General features: G+C 43.0%; 1 protein-coding gene across 6 annotated transcripts in view; it reads right to left on the bottom strand.

Moving 5' to 3' along the window:
* Positions 1-19,411, bottom strand: part of SPTBN1 (spectrin beta, non-erythrocytic 1) — a 141,712-nt gene that overhangs the window by 103,031 nt on the left and 19,270 nt on the right. Inside the window, exon 2 of one of the 6 annotated variants that reach the window (XM_009288446.2) lies at positions 12,480-12,571. The exons of the other annotated variants lie outside the window; for them this stretch is intronic. The gene's annotated coding sequence lies outside the window, so the exon portion shown is untranslated. The remainder of the gene's footprint in view (positions 1-12,479; positions 12,572-19,411) is intronic. 6 annotated transcript variants of the gene reach the window in all.

The following is a 19,411-nucleotide window of genomic DNA, read 5'->3' as shown; positions in this document are numbered from 1 at the left end:
CGCACTGATCTATGGGGTCATCTGCATGAACAGTTTGGCAGGCCAATACTTTTTCTGAGGAATATGACTGTCAGAAGGCCAAGAGCCCTTCAACTTTTACAGCCCATTTATTTTACAATGAAACACTTAGAGAGAAAATTTTGACCATGGAATTGCCTGAACTTTTTGAGAAATAAAATAACATAATAGCAAAAACCTTCTAGTGGTGGTAAGTTAGTATGAAGTGATTAAAAATATGAGTAGGCTGGATAAACAACATGGTTGCCACATACACCAGAAAGGGTGCTCATAGTTGTAAGCCGAATGAAATCAACAAGAGGAAATCAACTGGAGTTAAAACCAAACAGGCTCCAGGTCAGCTCAGTCCCTTCTGGAATTACAGGAAGGACCTTACTTATGTAGGCTCTGTCAAGGTAACATTTATTCTGATATACACTTTAGCTTTAGCACAATTCAGATGTTTCACAGTGACAACAGAAGAGACATGGAAGTGCAAATACGGCTGTCTCTGTATTTATGAATGGACACCTACCCCGGCAGATTTTTAGAGAGACATGCCATGGAGATAGGACCTTGCTTCAAAGGAGCATTCAGATTTCAAGCAACCTTGTAATGTTGTTAAAAGCCTCTGCATTTGACCCTTCTCAATCCTGATCATGGAGCAAGGCAAAGGTGCACTTTCCAAACACCTCTAAAGAATCCAGCTGAAAGGAGTCATGGATGAATATGTTGGGTCTTTAAGCTGGTGGAGGACACCTGGGACATCTTGCCTCATGGTCTGGCAGGAGGAAAGCTGACATATTTCAATAGTTACCAACAGGCTTCCAAAGAAACTACCAAAAAAATTCCTTCCATACTGAGAATTTAAAAGGACAATATTTAGTATTACCATGTTCTAGAAGCTATCTGTGGGTTGACCTTCACCAAAAGAATGTGAAAATATAGGGCAGCTACAGGGGTATTTACCTTTTTCTTCAAGTGGAAGAAAACAAAAAGTCTTTTTTAGTATTTTTCAAGTGCTCATGCAGAGCAGAGTTCCAATGAAAACCAGTTACCCTCAGAAAGAAGTTTCCCATTTTCTGGTTTCTACTCTCTCATGACCCAGCTTACAAGAAACAGAGCACCGAGCTTTGGAAACCAGCTGTGTGTCAGTAAAGGACTGAAAACAGAGACGCTCCCGCTGCCTTAAGTCTGTCAGACATTTGGTTCTTCTTTGGATGAAGGCATCACTGTCCGTGCTCGGAGAAGAGCAGAAAAACCTTAGCATCTTGACCCTAGCCATGACCCTAACTTGGCAGGAAGTGCCAGACAACCTGAATGCCCTCGGCAACATCACTGTTTATTTTGATAGTGCTCCAGAACTAGTGCTCCAGCAAACTGGCAGTGCCAGGTGGTCTCCAGCCCATCGCAGGTCGCCGAGAGGCATCACGGAAACAGCACCGGCTCAACTGTCTAGCTAGCTAGCCTGTAACCTAAAATGAAATATTCCTTAGGAAAAAATGTAAAACTCGGAAGTCACTTGATCGTTCAATAAATACTGTGATTGCCTACGCGTGACCATGTAATTTATAGATATAAGTTTACACCTGTTATATTAATTCAAAGGAAGAGAGCTACAGCCAAGTTTCTGGGGACAGGAAAGGGACTAGAGATGCTGTGCAATGTGCCTTCATCAACCATAAAGCCAGAACCAGAGGTTTCTGCCTCACTTCTCACTCCCACCGAGAGGGTCTTATACAGAAGCAACAGCCATGAATTACATTTACAGTGAGAGAACATTTGCAATGAGAGGACAACCAAGCCTGTCTTTGCAATGTGTGAATGCAAAAGCTAACTCAAAACTGGCTACAGTGGATCGACACGCTTACATCCGCAAGCATATTCCTCCTCCTGCGGTCTCTCTCTGGGAACTTGAGATGCGATAGCTCTGACCTCCTTACAGGAGGAGCGCTGCGAAGTAAACAGGCCTGAGGATTCAGCCGGCCAACTGCTGTCTCTCCTGCACTCCTATTTTCCCTCTCCATTTCCACACCCCACCCTTCCTAGCCTTGTTATTAATATAGCTTCCAACTTCTATGACGGCTAATAAATGTACGTAGTCGACTTTGCAACTGGAACCACTGGAGGTCAGGAGCACAGACCAAGGATACAGTCCATACAGAGAATACAAAACGCTATTTCCCAGTGCTGTTGCCCAGCTACTGGAACACTATTATAGCTAACACACACAGACCAAAAAAACCGGGTGCAGCAAAGAATTACTTTTTGACCAAAGTAACACTTCAAGCACTGAGACACGTTTGATAAACTGGAACAAAATGAGAATGTAACAGGGTATATAACAGCTACATCAAGCCAGAGAAAGAAAGAAAGAAAGAAGTCTATAGGGCCTGGCTACCACGCTCTAAGATCTGGATATATGTCCTGGCTTACTTGCTGGGGAGAAACAGGGCAATGCACAGGTCCCAGCCCAATCAACATGCTTTCAACCCGTAGACGAGTAGGAGTGAACCAGAGCCTCTGCCCAGGCTCTGCACCATCTTCCCTTCCCTGGATCCCCGCGAGCTCCCGGTTTCCTTCCCACAGGGAGGAGGATGCGACGCCCACCTGGGTCATGCCGCAATGCTGAGTTGAGGCACAGCCAGAACAAGATGCAGCCGTGGGAGGCTGGGCATGCTCATGGCTCTGGCAATCCAGGTGTGTCTATGCGGGAGAGGACACAAAAACAGAGAGTAATCTCAAGATATACTGCTTTACACCTAGACAAACCTCTGCGTTGGAGCTTTTTATTTTAGGGCAGGGAAAGGTTCCATCACTCGCAGCCAAGGAGGAGAAATTCAGTAAAGACAGACTGTGTACAGGCCGCCTCCCTCCTCGGAGGTGCTGGTCAGGGGAGGCCGCCTGATGACAACCTTCCAGGGCTGGAAGAATGAGACTGAGCTGTTTTGGCTCTGCCTCCAAACTGCAGAGCAACAGTGGGAAACCGCACCCAGGGAGACGCCTAGGGAGAAGAGGATGTTTTGTTGTGTAGGCTTTTGTTCTGGGCTTTGTTTATTAGTGGTATTTCACAGCCAGGCAGGCAGAGCATGGAAGCAATTTAAAGGGCCAGCCTAGAAGAAATAACCTGCTACACAGTCAGCAAGTTTTGAATTAGCAAACAAACAACAAAAACCAGATTCTGGAGGCGGGAATGGGGAAAGATTTGCTAACACACTTCATAAGGCAACAGCAGGCAACATAGTTGAAGCAACAGCTGGTTTCAGCAGCACACTAAGCTCCAGCACCAACCCACGAAGGAGCAACCCTAAGTCCAAATACCCAGAGACTCTCATCAAGAAGAGACATAAGACAGCACTAGTTACTCCATGGCAATGCCAAGATGATCTATCTGCTCTCATACCGGCACTTGGTCCAGGCACCAGAAATTCCCGAGACCTCTCTGGCTGAGCTAGCTCTGCTTTAACCAGAGATGCTTAATCAGCTCAGTGAGGTCTGGACGAAGAACTGGCCTAATAAAGAATTCATTTTTGGACGTGTGGTGGTCCCAGAGGAGGCTCATCAAAGACAGCTCCAGAACGACCATTTCCTTCAGATGTTGAAACCCAAGTCACAGCCAAGATCAAGCAGAGCTTTGCCTCTCGATGGCCAAACTTAGTGCAGCACTGGAGTATGTTATAGGGACCATATGGATTCTAGCTGTTATTTCTTTAATGAAAATAAAACGAGAATTACTAACAGAATGGGACAACTTTTGCTGTGATGAGATTATGTCAAGACAGTACTTAACTGTTGGTTAGGGAATGCCAGCAGTTCTTTGAATTCAGAAATCTTCGGAAAGTGAACTGAGAAATAGAGCAGAGCAGTTTGATATTAAATCCCCCACTTGAAAACACGCACGTTAAAGCAAGGTGGTCAGCACACCCGTCACTGATGAGCTGAGAAGGAATGGTACTGCCCCAGTGCATCTGCACATGAAGCCTGTGAAATGACTACATCTTCTGCCCCTCTTCAGTAGGAAAGTATCAGACTACTGTATAATCTCTAACATATTTATTTCTCTTTGAGTCCATGATTTTTCCTTCTCCCTTTACAAAGAGCATACAATTTTTTACATGGAGATACTGGGATGACAAGTGCCCCCAGGAAGGCCTTAGGGAAGGAGGGAGCATGCCGTCAACACACGTCTCTGCTTCAGCAGTATCACGTTTTCACTGGCGTAAACCTTGCAGGCACAAGTGCTGACGTGTACACACAAAGCCCAGCGAGCACAAACCCGATGCCTGCAGCTGTTGCAGCACTGAGTGCAGGACTCCATTTCAAAACTCTGCAGTCATTTCCCCTCCAAGAGACGAGGTCCTCTTTGTGCACATGCAGATTTTTGACTATGCAAACCAGAAACGTGGCTGAAAGCTATTTGAAAAATGATCCTTCCCCAGTAGGAGAGGAAAACGTCAGCAGTCATACAAGTAAAGCACCAAGTTAGATAGCATACAGCATAATTCTACCAGGCCAACGGATTTCTGGTTCAAGAAACCGAACACAGCTTGAACCACTGGTTTCCAAAGAGGAGGAAATGTGTCTCATCCTCCCCAGAGGAAACAAAACACACATCATCCACTCATTAGCCTCTTGGCAGAAGAAATAAGAGCACCACATCCAAACTGGGCTCCTCACTTCTAAACTAACCTTTAGCGGGTTAGTGGGTACTAACCAGAGGAAGACAACAGGTAGAACTAAGCATACTGCCTGCATTTGCCCACACTGAGGTTTTAAATGGACACCAGCTGTAATTCCTTTCTACATTCTTCACATTTTTTTGGCCAACTCCCGACAAGACTAACAGAAACCTTTCCCCTTAAACTTTCATCTGATGCATAGATAAAATAGTTAGGCTTTTTCAGGCAAGGAAAAGAAATATATATCATTATTGCCTTAATTTAAATGCATGCCTGTAGGTCTTCAGTGCATGGGTTTGAAATGGGTTAAAGAGCCTTAAAGCCATCTGAACTAAGTCAATTTGTTATTCGGGGCATTTGTGACCAAACAATTTCAGATGCATCCTGGGAGGAAAAAGTACACAGGCCAGAATTTAAAACCCTGGGAAATAAGATGATGGATGTGGAGCAAAAGCCCAGAAAAGCTACGTCTTAAATAACCTGGGTCATTATCTTGGTTCTTTGATGTTTCAACTATGGTTAAGTTTGGGTTTTTTGGTTTGGGGGTTTTTTTTGGTATTTTAGTGCACATCCTTATATGCTGCTTCATGCAAGACAGAGATATTTATAATTTTATATATGATATAGTGATGGCTCTTTCCAGGTTTCTCATGTCAGCTTGCTAGTAGAGTACCATCTTGTATGCTTCTGCACTTTCTGTGAAAAGCGCTGGCACTCCTGCAACTACCTAAGTTGCCGCAGCTGCTTTGAAAGGAGCACCACAATATTCTTCCCCAAAACTTCATGGCAGTACTCGTACTTACAAGCAGCATGAGAAAAGTCTAGTAAATAATTTGTAAGAAGCAGTGGAGTCACACCAGATGAAAACAACAAAGTTTTACTTGAAAAATCTCATCAGTCTCAGACACAGACACCACCATCTATTTTTGCCCATGAGAGCTTGAAGGACTCTGCAAGGCCCTGGCTTCACGTTAGCCACAGTCTTGCTACCCCTAGGATGCTACTCCTGGCAAGTACAGCTCCTCCAGCCAAGGAAGCTGCAGCTGCGGTGACACAACACCTGGCCAGCTCTGCCCCAGCTGACCCCAGCAAGCCTGGACCTTGGCTACACAACTGGCGAGAGATGTTTTCCAGGCGTTGGGGCCAGGAGAAGGGCTCCCCCAGCACCCTCTGCTCCCTGGGGCCACGCACGCTGGCGCACCAGGAATCACCCAGAGCAAAAGGTACTTTCCTCTGAGGTGCACATTATTCAGTTCTAAACACTCTAAGTAAAACAGGCAAATAAACAAACCAATGACATTTAGCTCTTCCAAAATATCTAACCATTGTTATTGGCACTTCATTATAAACAGCTTCTGGCAACATGTAAATACAGCTTCATTTGCATACAGCAGCTTTGCTAGCCTTGTATACCCAGGGAATGGAAACGGCTTTGCAGCAACAGAAAAAAAAACCCCACAAAACAATAATTTGGTCCAAGAGCTTCATGGTTCTTTGCACTGACCTCACAGGCAAACAGCACTATTGTACAAAGTATTTTCACACTAAGGTTTCAAACACCATCTTGCGAAGCACTGGGGGAAAAAACACAAGCAAATACATTGTGTTTCTTCTGTGATTACTCAGTTTCAACTGGTTACCAGGTGCAAAGCCCAAAACCTGCCTACGAATCCCATGGAGTCATAACACGCAGAAGCTGACGAAAAACCAGCATAAAGCAATGATATGTAAAATATCTGATTATTATTTCATTCTGATTTGAGTTTTTTGTCTGGGAAATAGATCCTCAGTTGGCACGTACCCAACCCAACAGCTGCATTGCTTTTCTACTTCCACAAACACTCTAAAAGTTAGCCAAAACCCTGTTTGTGCTGGCAAACACCCAAGATTTTATTATTATGTACTAATAGTTCATAGTGAGAAATGTGCACTACAGGAAAAAAAAAATCCAGAGAAGCTAAATAATTGGGTACAGATGTTGAAGATTTATGAAGCTCTGTCCACTGGACAGTATCTTACATATTGTTTCTATCACCTGTTTGCTTTCTGAGTTTTTAATAAGATAACTATGTGTACTATCCTTGAAGAATATTCTAGAATTCTTCCTTCAAAAACCAGTAACTTTTGATCTCCACTTGTCTCCTCTCAATAACAATCTCTCTTCATAGTTCCACAAATGCCACTTTATATTCATTTCATATTTAAATAAGATCTTGGCTGTTGTTTTCATTATCTGGCAACTTTCGAATGCAATCAGACTATTTCATTCTTACTTCATGTCCCAAAAACTAAACCGCACACATCATGCCAAATCCCCAGCATTTAGAATTCATTATAAAATATCTCATCATCCCAAAGACACTGTTTTAAATACCTAATCATTTTCACCTTTGGTTTTTTTTTTTTCCTGTTTACTGGCAAACAACATCTGCTCAACATCTTTGGGGACCATTGCTTCTTCATTATTATACAGATGCCCAACCCTCACTGAGGCCAATACTCAGGTTAAGCTGCCTAAAAAATAACCCAGTCCCAGCCAGATTTCTGAACCTTGGTTCATTAAATTTAATCTACAAAGTATCTGGAATGTGCAAAGTACTGCAGCTGACAGCAAATACTATGAAAGTAAAAACACAAGAAAATCACTGTCATTTTTAATAACTGACGTGTAATGGTGTTGCTGTTTCAAATTACATCATGAGTGCTTTCTTTCCACCAGCATAAAATGGCAAAACAAGGTACTGAAGTTCACTTGGTTGTTTTGCCAAGAATTTACAAGAGAGGATAAATCACTGAAAAAGGTTGCACTTCTGCAAACCAATGCATGTGACCGCTGACATTTCTGCTCCTGCACCGTCAAACAAGAAGCATCCAGGCTCCCTCCCCTCCTTGCCCGAAGCACACCATGACTTGGTTGGATAACCTGACACTTGCCTTCACCTTTCCCACAGGCCACAGCTGCTGATAGACTCTTCCTGAAAAATTATTTCATCCTTTCCGATAACGTGGCTTACAGACCGTATGAAGGTCGTGACCTCATTACAGATTTAGACACTCAGTTCCCATCTGAAAAAAAGGAGATCTGGTAAATTTGGAGGATTGGAAAAAGGTCTATGGAGATTAAGTTTTTCCTACAGCTCTGAAATAGACTTTGTCAATGACAATTGTACTTTTGGTTCAAAAAAAAAAATCTCTATTTACACAATAAATGTGTAAACAACTACAGGGTTTCCCCCTGTTCACCAACTGGCTGGTGTGACAGATGCCCTGACGCCACATACAGCCACCCTGTCTCTATACTAAACGTGGGTAAAGAGACGCTGAAGACAGCACGCTGGCTGGTGGGGTCTGTCCAACTTCCCTTTCTACCCCAGGGAATTCAAATAGCAAAAAGAAACATTAAGAAATGACAAGTACAGAAAAGTTCCATTTTACATCATGAGATGTTCTTCCATGGATGGCAAGCCAACGTTTGCTGTGTTAGAAAATGACTACCCGTTCTCTCCACTTTCTTTGTGAATAAATGAAGTGAGGAAACACTTCCACTACACGCTGACTCCATTCCTTGAACAGTTTTTGAGCTGCCTTCTACTGTTTCCAACAGATGGGCCGATGGCCTGAAATCCTCATCCAGTTCGATTTTATTTCTTTCTTTCAAGTGTGTAAGAAGTTTGACGTTTTGTTGCTTTACTACATAGCTCAGAAACTGTGGAGAAACTGTGCTGTTCCCCTCAGTATCTGCACAGACCGCCCAAATTGGCTCTAAATTCTAACCTGAAGTGCGAAAGTAGAACTACATTAATTTATCCAAGAGGTGGAGGTTGGTTTGGTTGTTTTTGCTTTTATTATCAGATTTGAATCTGACCAACTGCCTCCAAGGACAAAAATGCTGCTGCCTAGTAGTATTCAGCTTCACTATAGCTCTGGTTCCTTGATTCATGCTCCCTGCATTCAGGGGTTGCTATGGAAAACCTCCACCTTTTCCTTGAAATTCAGAAGACCTTAGCACCTTTAATTGTCTTGGGCTATGGAAATATATGAAGCAATTCCCATACAGGAAGAAACAAACTGAAAGAGACATCCTTCACATGCCATTGATCACTTGCCTTGGATACTGAACAGATTGGTCCTGCAATAAGAATAAAAAATTATATAAAAGAATAGCGTACAGCCAGTTTGTGGGCTGTCCAGAGTGCTCAGCCACAATAAACCAATTTCTATTCCTTGACTGCCTTGAGATAGAAGTGATCAACTGAAGAAAGAAAGAAGGAATCCCAGACTATTTCTTGTTGCTTAGGGCAACAGCTTAGGGCCTATCCAGAACAAGTCAACCATCATACCATTTCCTTGAATTAATGGTGAGAAACAAAAAAATAGCAACATGGATACTAAATGTTAACCTTGAGGAAGGGTTATATCCTAAAGATACCAGCAGGAAGATGCAGAATCTGGCTAGCTACAAGGCAGACATAAAAGTCCGATGAGCGGAAGGCAAACGCTTCCAGAGTACAGTTCACTGTACTCAAGCTGAGCAATCACATCCATGTTTAAAATAGCTATACCTACCTGAGATAACCCAGGTAGTAACATGTCACAAAAGACATCTTGAGTATAGAATTTGACATTGCAAATGCAACTTTATGAATTATCCTGTAAAATAGCAGTATTGCCTCTCACATAATAAAAAAAAAAAAAAGAACCAGGCTCTGGAATTGTTTAGAAAATAACCATGGCAGGTGTTTTTCATTTTTCTCTGCATCTTTAAGTATGACAGGGTGATACGGTCATGAAGGAATGCTTGCAGACAAATGGTAGAACCTTATTTATATTTTAAAAGTAAAAGCTAAGATTCTCACATATTTAAGATTTACAGTAAAAAAACATACAGCCCTGAAGCAATTTAGAAAGTGCTAATCCTGATCATTTTCCACCTAATGACTATTTACTACACAGTCCTTTTAAATGCTTGGCAGCTCTCCAGATCTTCTTGCTTTTTCTTTCTCCTACAGATCACTCTAGGCAGCCATCTTGGGTGAAGAAAAACCTCCAGAGGAGAACGCTCTCTGCAGTCTTTTCAGGCTCTAAAAGCTTTGTTTCCCAAGGGAAATCCTGAGCATTGTTTCACTTTCAAGGCAAAAATAAAATCTTAAAGCTTTAAAAGCATTGCCAAATAGGAATACAGAGAAGGAAAAAAAAAAACCAACCCAAACAAAAATTTTTTTTGAAGGATTTAAAAACTGCCATTGGTTTTACAGTTTAAAAGGCAGTGGGACTAGTTCTATTACTCCTACTAGGAATAGATTTTAACATATTGTACAGATCCACCCCGTAACTTGTTTTAAATGACATTCACTGTCATTTGGCATTTTTTAAAATGGAACAGGTATTTGTGATCAAGTGATCTTACTCTCCTGCTACCCAACCGGCTGTGCTTTCATGTTACCGTTGTAGCTTGCATGCATCTGCAGAAAGCCTCATTACCAAAAATGCAGCGTAACAGTTCATTAGTGAAAGTGTAACACTACTATAGGCTTCCAGAGACCTCACAAGTTGCACTGGCATTGCTACTTGTAATGTTCCCAGATGTCTCCTGAAGCCGTGACTACCATTTTCTCAGTGGCCCTCCACCAGCGATGCAGCATTGCAAGAGTCTGCTACCAACAGCAAAATTGAGAACCAGCACATAAAAGTGCAAGGAGTGTTTTAACTGAAAAGACCAGGTCGGTCCTGCATCCCTTTGCGATGGGAAGGATGGGAACAGGCATAAGACGGGCAAGACAGACACAGCACCAACCAGACGCTAAGGGGCACCTGCAGCTCCCAGAGAGAATCTCAAATACAGAATGACTTTCACATGGTTAGCCTGAAAATGTAGTGCGCATAAAGCCTTAGACAATCTATGCATTTTGTTACCGATTTGGAATTTCAAACCATATTAAAAAGCAGTGCAATTTATCCTTCCTTGGCACAACTAAAATGTCTGCATGCAGTAAACACAGAAACACAGGGTGATGCAACAACAGGGCCAACTGTTACTCACGTGAGGTGCAGCGTGCTCAATATGCTGCAATCCCAAACAAAACAGCGAGCCCCTCTCATTAACAGCATGTCACCTAAACCACCAATAGATGGGAATGAACAGGATGCACTCTGAGATCGTGGAGTGGGCAAAATCCCTCCTCCCAACGCATGTGTTAAAGCTCTCTTTCTCCGGGCATCACGGAAAAAGGGAGATCTAAACTCACAGATTTGAGCGATGATGGTAGCTATTACAGGAATAAAGCAAAAACATGACTAACCCAATGCACTGCAATCAATATTTGAAATGAAATCAGTCAAGCCCAAATTCAAATCAGGTCAACAGTAATTAAAGCGTCCTTATTTGGAATAGTAAAACCAGAAAACGTCTGGATCAGTACATTTCTCAAAGTGAATATATTAATGGGAGTGTTTTGAAATGCATGATGCACTAGTAAGAGGCTTTAATATAAACCTCAGGATTACACTATGTTAGTTTTTCCATTATTATACTCTCCATTAAAAACCATGCGCTGTGAAGACAGCAAGAGGTTAAAACAGACTTACAATCATTGCTTAGTCCTTTCTTTTCCTAAGGATCCTGCTGTTAATTTCTATTTGTGCAACACTTAGTATTACAGCCAGACGGAATGAAGCACTGAAGGTGGAATTTTATGTAAAACATTTCTATTAGTGATAGCATCAGTGTCAACACAACATACAGAAAGAGGCCTCATAATTTCAACAGTGACAGCAAAATTGTCCCCTCTTAGCTCTAGAATGATCTGCTTGGTTGACTCCATCTTAACACACTGCCTCACCACACAACGAATCAGCCATTTTAATTCCTGAATGACTAGAGTTTGCTTTCCCTTCAGCATGGCACTGTACATCAGGCTCAGCTGTCTTGAGAGCAGGAATCTCTCTGCATAAAGCACATGCAAGTGAAGGTAGGGAAAAAAAAAAGGAAAAAAAGAAATTTAAGTGAGGCTAGGGGAAGGTGGTGAGAGGTAGAGGGCAGTAATGGGACTGAATACATAAAAATGCAGAATTTTTAGACTGTCCCTGGCTTCTTTTTCCAAACAGGCATCTCGGGAAAAACTCTGCAATCTGGTTCTCTTGAGAGGGTAATGATGAACGCAGGCTGTATCTATGCTGCCTTTAATAATAGCCCTGGAGAGAAAATTCAAGTTCCCAAGCCATAGGAGCAAGCTGGCACACACCAAAACGGAGGCTGGGTGTGCAGACACTTGTAGGCAATGCAGACATGGCGCAGGAGCGGCAGAGCTGGGGTGCAAAGCTGATAGTTTGCCAACACAACTTGCAAGTCACATAGATGCATGAGTCACGCTCCCACCCTGAGCTCCTGAGCATCCCTCCTGCAGGCTACCCTGCACTGCTCAAGGGCAGGGGCTGCAACCCACTGCAGCGGCAGGAGCAGCCTGCCAGTATGGGGAGGTTTGGCTCTCTCCGAGAGAGCCCTCAGCAGGCACAGGATTTCTGAATCCTGATAATCTCACTATTCTCTGCCTAAAAGCCAGTCATATCGATGTGCAGAAGATGGAGGTAGATCCAAATCATCAGACAATGCCACAGCGCGGTATTTACGCAACCACATGTTAATGCCCACAGCACATAGAGCCAGCATTGCACAAATCGGAGCTTCCTTTGCTCAAACAGGAGCTGCCAGTAGAGCAACAGCCACATTAGCATCCTTTGTAATCCACAAGAATGTATGTCACCGCATTAGTTTGGTTTTGGAAAGATGTCAAAAGAAAACGTTACCTGCAAAATTCAGGGTTTATTTTTGTCATACTGCAACACTATTACTTGCACTCCTCCAGCATTTAGAAGGGACAGCTTACAGCTCACACAGACTGGCAAAATGAAATAGAAATGAAACAGTAAATTCTTTCAAATATTCATTTCTGACATTCCACAAAACTAATACAAGTTCCAGGCAAACAGAATGGAGCCTTTCCAGGGAAGCAGTGGATCAACAGAAAACAAGCTCTAGGCAATAGATGAATCTACACTATCCATTTTGGTGCTTGTTACCCTGCAAGTGCCTGAAGTACAATCCCTTCATTCAGATATTTCACATTAATACTGTACTCAGTAACTGCTGAAAAGGTGCTGTAGCTGTAAGAACACTCAGGCCGACCATGACAAAAAGATATTTGTGCTGACTACCACATTCTTGTTTACCAAATACGTTTTAAAACTAGCACAAAAAACATGTTTATTACCTGAGTTACAAACATCAAGAGAAAAATATTCATTGACCAGAAATTTTAATCTATCCAGAACAGACCGTAGAAGGACAGACCCAAACAAGCCATATTTGACACAGATAGATTAGACAGATGGTACAGTGTGGTTGACTTTGACGTGGCTGAATTACTTATGAATTGCAGACACAGAAGAGTTATGCTGGATATTTTAAAAAGATTTAATGCCTATTAAAACTTCATACCATTCAAAATTATCGTACGTTCTGTGCAACAAAATAGAGATTGTTTTGCAACTTAATCCTGTTGCACTTTTCAGAGCCTATCATGATGTATTTCAATATAAAATGGATATGAGCAGCATTTAGTATTTAACTAGTGCTATATTGTTCCAGAATCTATTTGCAACCTGTGAATTTATGCAAGTACAGGGAAATTAACTGAAAGATGACTAGAAATCCTGATTTAAAATAAAACCTCTGAATTCCTGAAGGCTGCTGAAAGCCTCCAACTTCAAAAACGAAGGCACTCAGCACAAGAGCCCTCTGTATTCATCTGCTCACTTCACCAGTGGGCTGCTATCAGATTTTCTCAGGACCCCAGCACAGCACAAGATCAAAAGACATTATTGCAGGGAATACCAGAGGGGGTGAAACTCAAAATCACTATCACGTTTCTGGGGACTATCCAACCCCGAGTTAACACTGGGAGCCCATACATACGGCAGTAACAGAAACACTGAACACAGATGCTGATGTAAAACAGGCCATTTCCCCTGAAGCTTATTATACCTTAGAATAAGCATTTCTGGCACCTACTGTAAACATCACAGGTCACATTCAGCATCGGTGCAACTCTATGGCCTTAAGCATACTCATACCTGGCTGGATTTGTTGTACTAAGAGAGCTGTAGTGTCAGACAATAGCACTAGATACAGCAAAGCAAGCCATTTCTCCAAACTGGCCAGAACCAGCACAAACAAGCGTACGGGTGTGGGTTACAGAGCGGGAGGGGAACCCAGAGAGCAGGAAATTGTACAGAGAGCCTCAGACGTTCTCTGCAAACCCATGGTTGCCAGCTATCGCCTTAGCTCTGAGATGTACCCAACTAGATACCAGGACTGTCTTTTCATGGGACAAAAATTACTCTTTACTCACGTTCTCCTCCCAGCGCCAAAGGAGGAAACAATGATATCTCCCACTCCAGCTGGCATAAGGGGAGGATCTAAGCTCTTATATACAGGTGTCAGTCAGGAGTAACCCAACCGCAGAAAAGCTATTAGCTAAAAAAGAACAGTCATCATCAATTGTCCAAAATGACAGTCAATTGTTTAGAGGAATAAACAAACAAGGTAACCAACTGTGGATTTGTGGAAATGGATACTCACATTTTCATTTTACCTCTCTGTTAGTCTAAAACCCTTCTCTACTGACTTTTGCCACTGAGTGCTAGAAAAGCTCTATGTCCGGTTTGTTCTTGTTAATAGAAGGCACAATTGCTGGATACCGAGTGCCCCCTTCAACACACACAACACGCTCTGAACCGGCGAGAGTACACAGAACAGCATCTGGGGAGAGACAGCAGTAACTGCACAGCTACTGCACAGAGAGCACAAAAGCAGAAACAACAAATTAATTAACCATTTCAACCGATGCGTTAAAAATTACCCTCATCATCATCCCTTTAGCAACAGAACTAGCAGAAAATATCAAAAGTAATGCTTTTACCCAGCAAAGTAACCGTTTCTGTAATTCTCTATGCACCTCATTTGAGACAAAACAGACAACACCAAGATTAAAAACCAGGGTAACTTTCTTACCTGCAGCATAACGCTAGAAGCTTAATTTTTACAGGTGTTAGACACCAACAACTCCCATCAAAATTAATTGGGTCTCCAATGCTCCAAGCCTAAGGCAAAACTGTCATCTCTCTCTCGTTAACCTGGACAGTACAGTTTACAGCAGCTGTGTCTCTAGCACGGGGTTTTCAGGACTCCTCACCCTGCCGAGGCTTTCTGAAGGCTCACAGGGTCGGAGCAGGCAGAAGGGGGTTGTCATCTTCTCTGCAAGTCTGGGTAATACCCACAAAGATTTTAACCAATAAAAAATTACACCCATCAGTATTTTTCATTTTCTGCCAGTTAGACGGGAAAGCGGACGCACTTGAAGCCAGGCCACAAAACATCCCTGGGAGAAGAGGAGCCCTAAGAGTATCAGGTGGTCACGGGGCTAAGCAGAAATTCTCTAGCCCCATGAATGCTGCTAGGGCTTTTTTCTTCCCCCCACCCCCCTTTAGGGTTTTTCCCCCAGATGACACTGCATCTGAGCGCACATGAGCCCACACTGGCCCAGGCTGTGCAATGCAGCCAGCACCACAAACAAGGAGCAAGCGCAGGGCAGTGTTGCTCTGGGCAGAGCTCAAGGGCTGGCTGCTGCACCGCTCGCTGCCCAGTACCATCTTACTCCCCAGCACAGAGAGGCGGCTATCTCGTTTGTGTACTGGGAATTCTATTTCCTACCATAACCCTAATTTCTTTACTCTGACTGACAAATGAAGACTCAAGACAAATTTGCCTTCAGATACCCATGCAAAGATTAGGAGAAAAGAGGTTCTGAATCAGCAAAAACTTGGGACATTTTAGAAGCTCTGTAGGAATTACAGCTTGGGATTGCCTGCTCCTCAGGCAGATTTTCTTTCAGGAAGACTAGCACAGCTCCCTCTCCTTCCTCCCACTTGAATCTGCTATTAATTTAATCAAAGGTGGTTTATGAGCAAGTTGAGGACAAGGGATCTGCAATTTAACCCTACTGAGAACAGCCAGCTATAATTCTAAACAACTTTTTTTTCTTCCCCCCCCTCCAGAAAAAGTATCAGCATTCTTATTCACATAATTTTCAATTGTGCTCACCTTTACAAAGCTGGTCTTGATTTCAAGCTATGTGAAAAAGTCAAATTTGTTGCAGTCACAAAAATTATTTAGTGTAAAGGCCATTGTTTCCACCCTTGAAGTACATCTCTCTTAGTCTGGCAAGTCAGCTTGCCTTAGTGTTTAGGCTGCACCGAGTGATCTGGTATTTTACCAATACTTGTAATTTTAGAGAACAAGCGAGGCTATTTCAGAATGGCAAAATGCCCTAGCAAAATGACCTTCACAAGAGCATTTCAAGGCAATCACGTAGACTGCAGTAGGAAAAAACGGGGAGACAGAAAAATAACTTGGAAGCCAGGACACAGTCACACAGGGCTGAAGTGCACACTGTACGGGAGCACAGGGAGAGGCCTTGTTTCAAACGCAGCAGTTTTTCCAAGATGGATAATGGACCTGTTCGTAAGTCTTTGCAGAGCAAGTCTTAAGATTTATGCAGAGTCCTTTGGTAGCAGAGCACACACACTTGCTCAATCATTTATTGATACTGCTTTTCTCACTGTGATTGAATCAGGAAAGAAGAAACGGGAACTGATCCTAAAATAAGCCTCCCAAGATCTGATTCATGTTGCTAAATAATTAGTCTTTGTCAATGAAAAATGAGCACTGAAGCCAAGGTCCCTTAAGCTATTCCAGATACTTTTACTTTTGTATACACCGAAAGTCATTTAAAAACATTCATGACACCGCTGCAGCAACTTGGGCAGATACTGGCAAGGTTCATGAGGACCACTACTTGCTTGTAGAGACCATGTGCCACCACACACTTTTTTCCAACAACATTTAGAAATGAAAGTATAACCGAATTAGACAAAAGACGCTGGGGATGTCAAACAGAAAATGGTGAAGCTGGTACATGACAGGAGGCATTAGGATCTACCACTGACAGGATGAGGAAGTGCCATCACATATTCACAGAAATCCACAACCTGCAAACGTGCACTATCCAGAGCTGACACTGTTCAGCCATCTTCTTTTTCCATGTTAACTAAAATGTAACACAGAGAAGAATAAAAATTAACTTATACGGGAGGCCAGCCCTGTGGTTACAGCCTATGGGCATGTTTTGCCCAGGTAACAATGCCAGTGTCCAGAATTTAATCTCTTCGGTACGTTACTGAATTAAAATAATGCACTTAACTGCTTGCCCAAGTAAGCACTAACATGCCATTAAAAGTACGTCAACATCTTAGTATATAAAGTGGTTAATAGGACTCAAGTAAAGACATTAGAGGGGATACCAATTGTCTGCAGGTCAGTTCTTCGCACAACATACTGCACACAAACCACTGACAGACATTTCACACACGTTAGCGCTACCTTCGAAAGACAAGCTACTAAATTCTACCTTGATTATTAAAGGAAGGGTAACTAATAACAAATTCATTTCTGTATATATTCAAGCCAAGAAAGCTACCTTCAGCATGAATGCAGGCACAAGTACTAGATCTGAGGGATCTAATACAAATAGACATGCCTAAATAACACCGGCTCCACTTACATCAACAGGTGATCTGGTCAAGAGAAAAATCATTGGCTAATTTAGAGACCCTGAACAGCAACCAGAGACCATTGTAAACCAGGACCAAATTGTGTGGGCTAGGTGTATGACCAGCCATGACATCCCCTCCCCTCTTAACAGCATGTTTTTTTCCTGGTGTTTCATCTGTGACTGAAATTCAGCTTGATCGTGCCCCTTTGGCTTTACATGCTTTGGGCTTTATTTTGGGTTAGAGAGCAAGTTTGGTGAGCATAAAGCTGTGACCAGAGAAGCACGGCTTGGTGCCAGGATAGGTGGGAGAACACAGAGGGACCTTCCCTTTCTTGGAGCACCTCCTAAAGGTGGGAACTCCAAAGCCAGCTGCTGGGGCACGGAGGGAGCGCATTAGCACCGCTGAAGTACTGTGATTCCCCTGCGATGCAGCCAGACAGACTGACGACACAGAGATTTACCGTGCTTCTTCACTTACCATCAGCGGTCAATCTGACAACACGTGTCACCCAGTCCAAAATGGCATTTCTCCTGGGGTAAGTCCAGGACAAGCCCATTATGCCACATATAATAGTGTCAGAGACCAAAATCATTCTAGTTTTGCCTTGCTGGGATCCACCCTGCCTGAGTGTGAGCAACCTCCAGCCAGAGAGCACCCACCTCCGTGCCCCAGCAGCATGAAGCAGCAGGGCAGGGGCGTTTGGCTCTCACTGGGGAGCCAGGCTGGGCCATGAGGTCCAGGCATGGGGCTGGGACGAGCCCTGACACTCTGAGGCCCGATGCCCAGCCTTGCTGCGACGAGCTGGCCCCTCTCTGCCTCAGTTTCCCTGCTCCAGAAAAGGTCAGTAATGCCTGGCATGCTGGCAAAGCCCTTTGTGAAACACAGCTGGGAAATGCATAGCAAGTGCTCCGGCCAGCCATCACACAGTTGGGGACTGCGGGGAAATATCCTGCTCTAGTATTCTTTTCTAAGAGGACTGCAGCTTATAACGGCTGACCATCAGAGTGGTTTCCAGCAAAATGCAACCAGTTCAACTGAAGTTAAGTTGATAAATGAAATATTACAGCTGGTCTCCTCCCTACCCACAGAAGCCAAGCTAGAGAACAGAATGGAAAAAAGGATCTCTTTTCACTTTGAACTTCAAAGGCAATTAGAAGAACAGTAGTCTCATCACTCACCTGGACCAACAGGATTATATGGACAAATGAGATTTTCTTTTATGGCAGATGACAATTCAACCGCTCGTTTTGGCTAAACGGTGTTTGTTGAAAGCCTTTCTAGACTTCACTTCCATGATAAAAGGTGTGCATTGTTTGGTTCCCTTCCTTGCCTCATAGTATCATTAAGATGACATTCAAGCCACATGACAAGTACATTTTTTCCCCCCATTAAATACACAGTGGTTATTTCTGTTTGTTTGTCCTCTATTTCACCCTAGAGGAAATTCTCTTTTCCAATACATCTTTTGTTGATGGCAAGTTTAAGGAAACAATTTTGCTGAAATGGTACTTTATTACTAAATTTTACATTAGTTAACATATAACAACATTGGGAAAAAAAAAATAAACACCTGCCTTTCATTTGTGCATTCTTACAGCTTGTAGGCTGAGGATATCAGCACTAAGTGCACACATTTGAACTTGCCAAGCCCTTGATCTTCCCACCAAGCTCAATCATTCAGATTGCACCCACCCTTGTAAGTGGCCTCCCAAAAGGCAATTAGTGGCTTGATACAATTTTCAGTCCTCCTGCCATAAACATACAGGGTTGAACCCACAGCCTCCAGAGAGGAGGCAGGTCTGTCTTACACCCCCTGCCAACTGGATAGGGTGCTGCCTGGCACCCAAGTCACTGTTATGCATCCGTTTGCATCAAAGCCAGGATCAGAGTCTTGTCGTGATGAAATTCTGTGAATGCAGTTTTCTATTTTAAATTCATATTGTTACTTCTGCATTCCTTCTGGTCCGTTATTTCCTCCATGTAATTTTAGACACTCCTCACTTTCTTTTGATCCATTTCCTGCTTCTTTCTTTCTCCCACCCACTTGTACGCTTTGTTCAACAATA

This window comes from Aptenodytes forsteri, unplaced genomic scaffold (assembly GCF_000699145.1).
Source record: "Aptenodytes forsteri isolate BGI_AS27 unplaced genomic scaffold, ASM69914v1 Scaffold185, whole genome shotgun sequence".
NCBI lineage: Eukaryota > Metazoa > Chordata > Aves > Sphenisciformes > Spheniscidae > Aptenodytes > Aptenodytes forsteri.
Note: the sequence above shows the minus strand (reverse complement) of the source record. Positions and strands in the feature narration are given on the sequence as shown.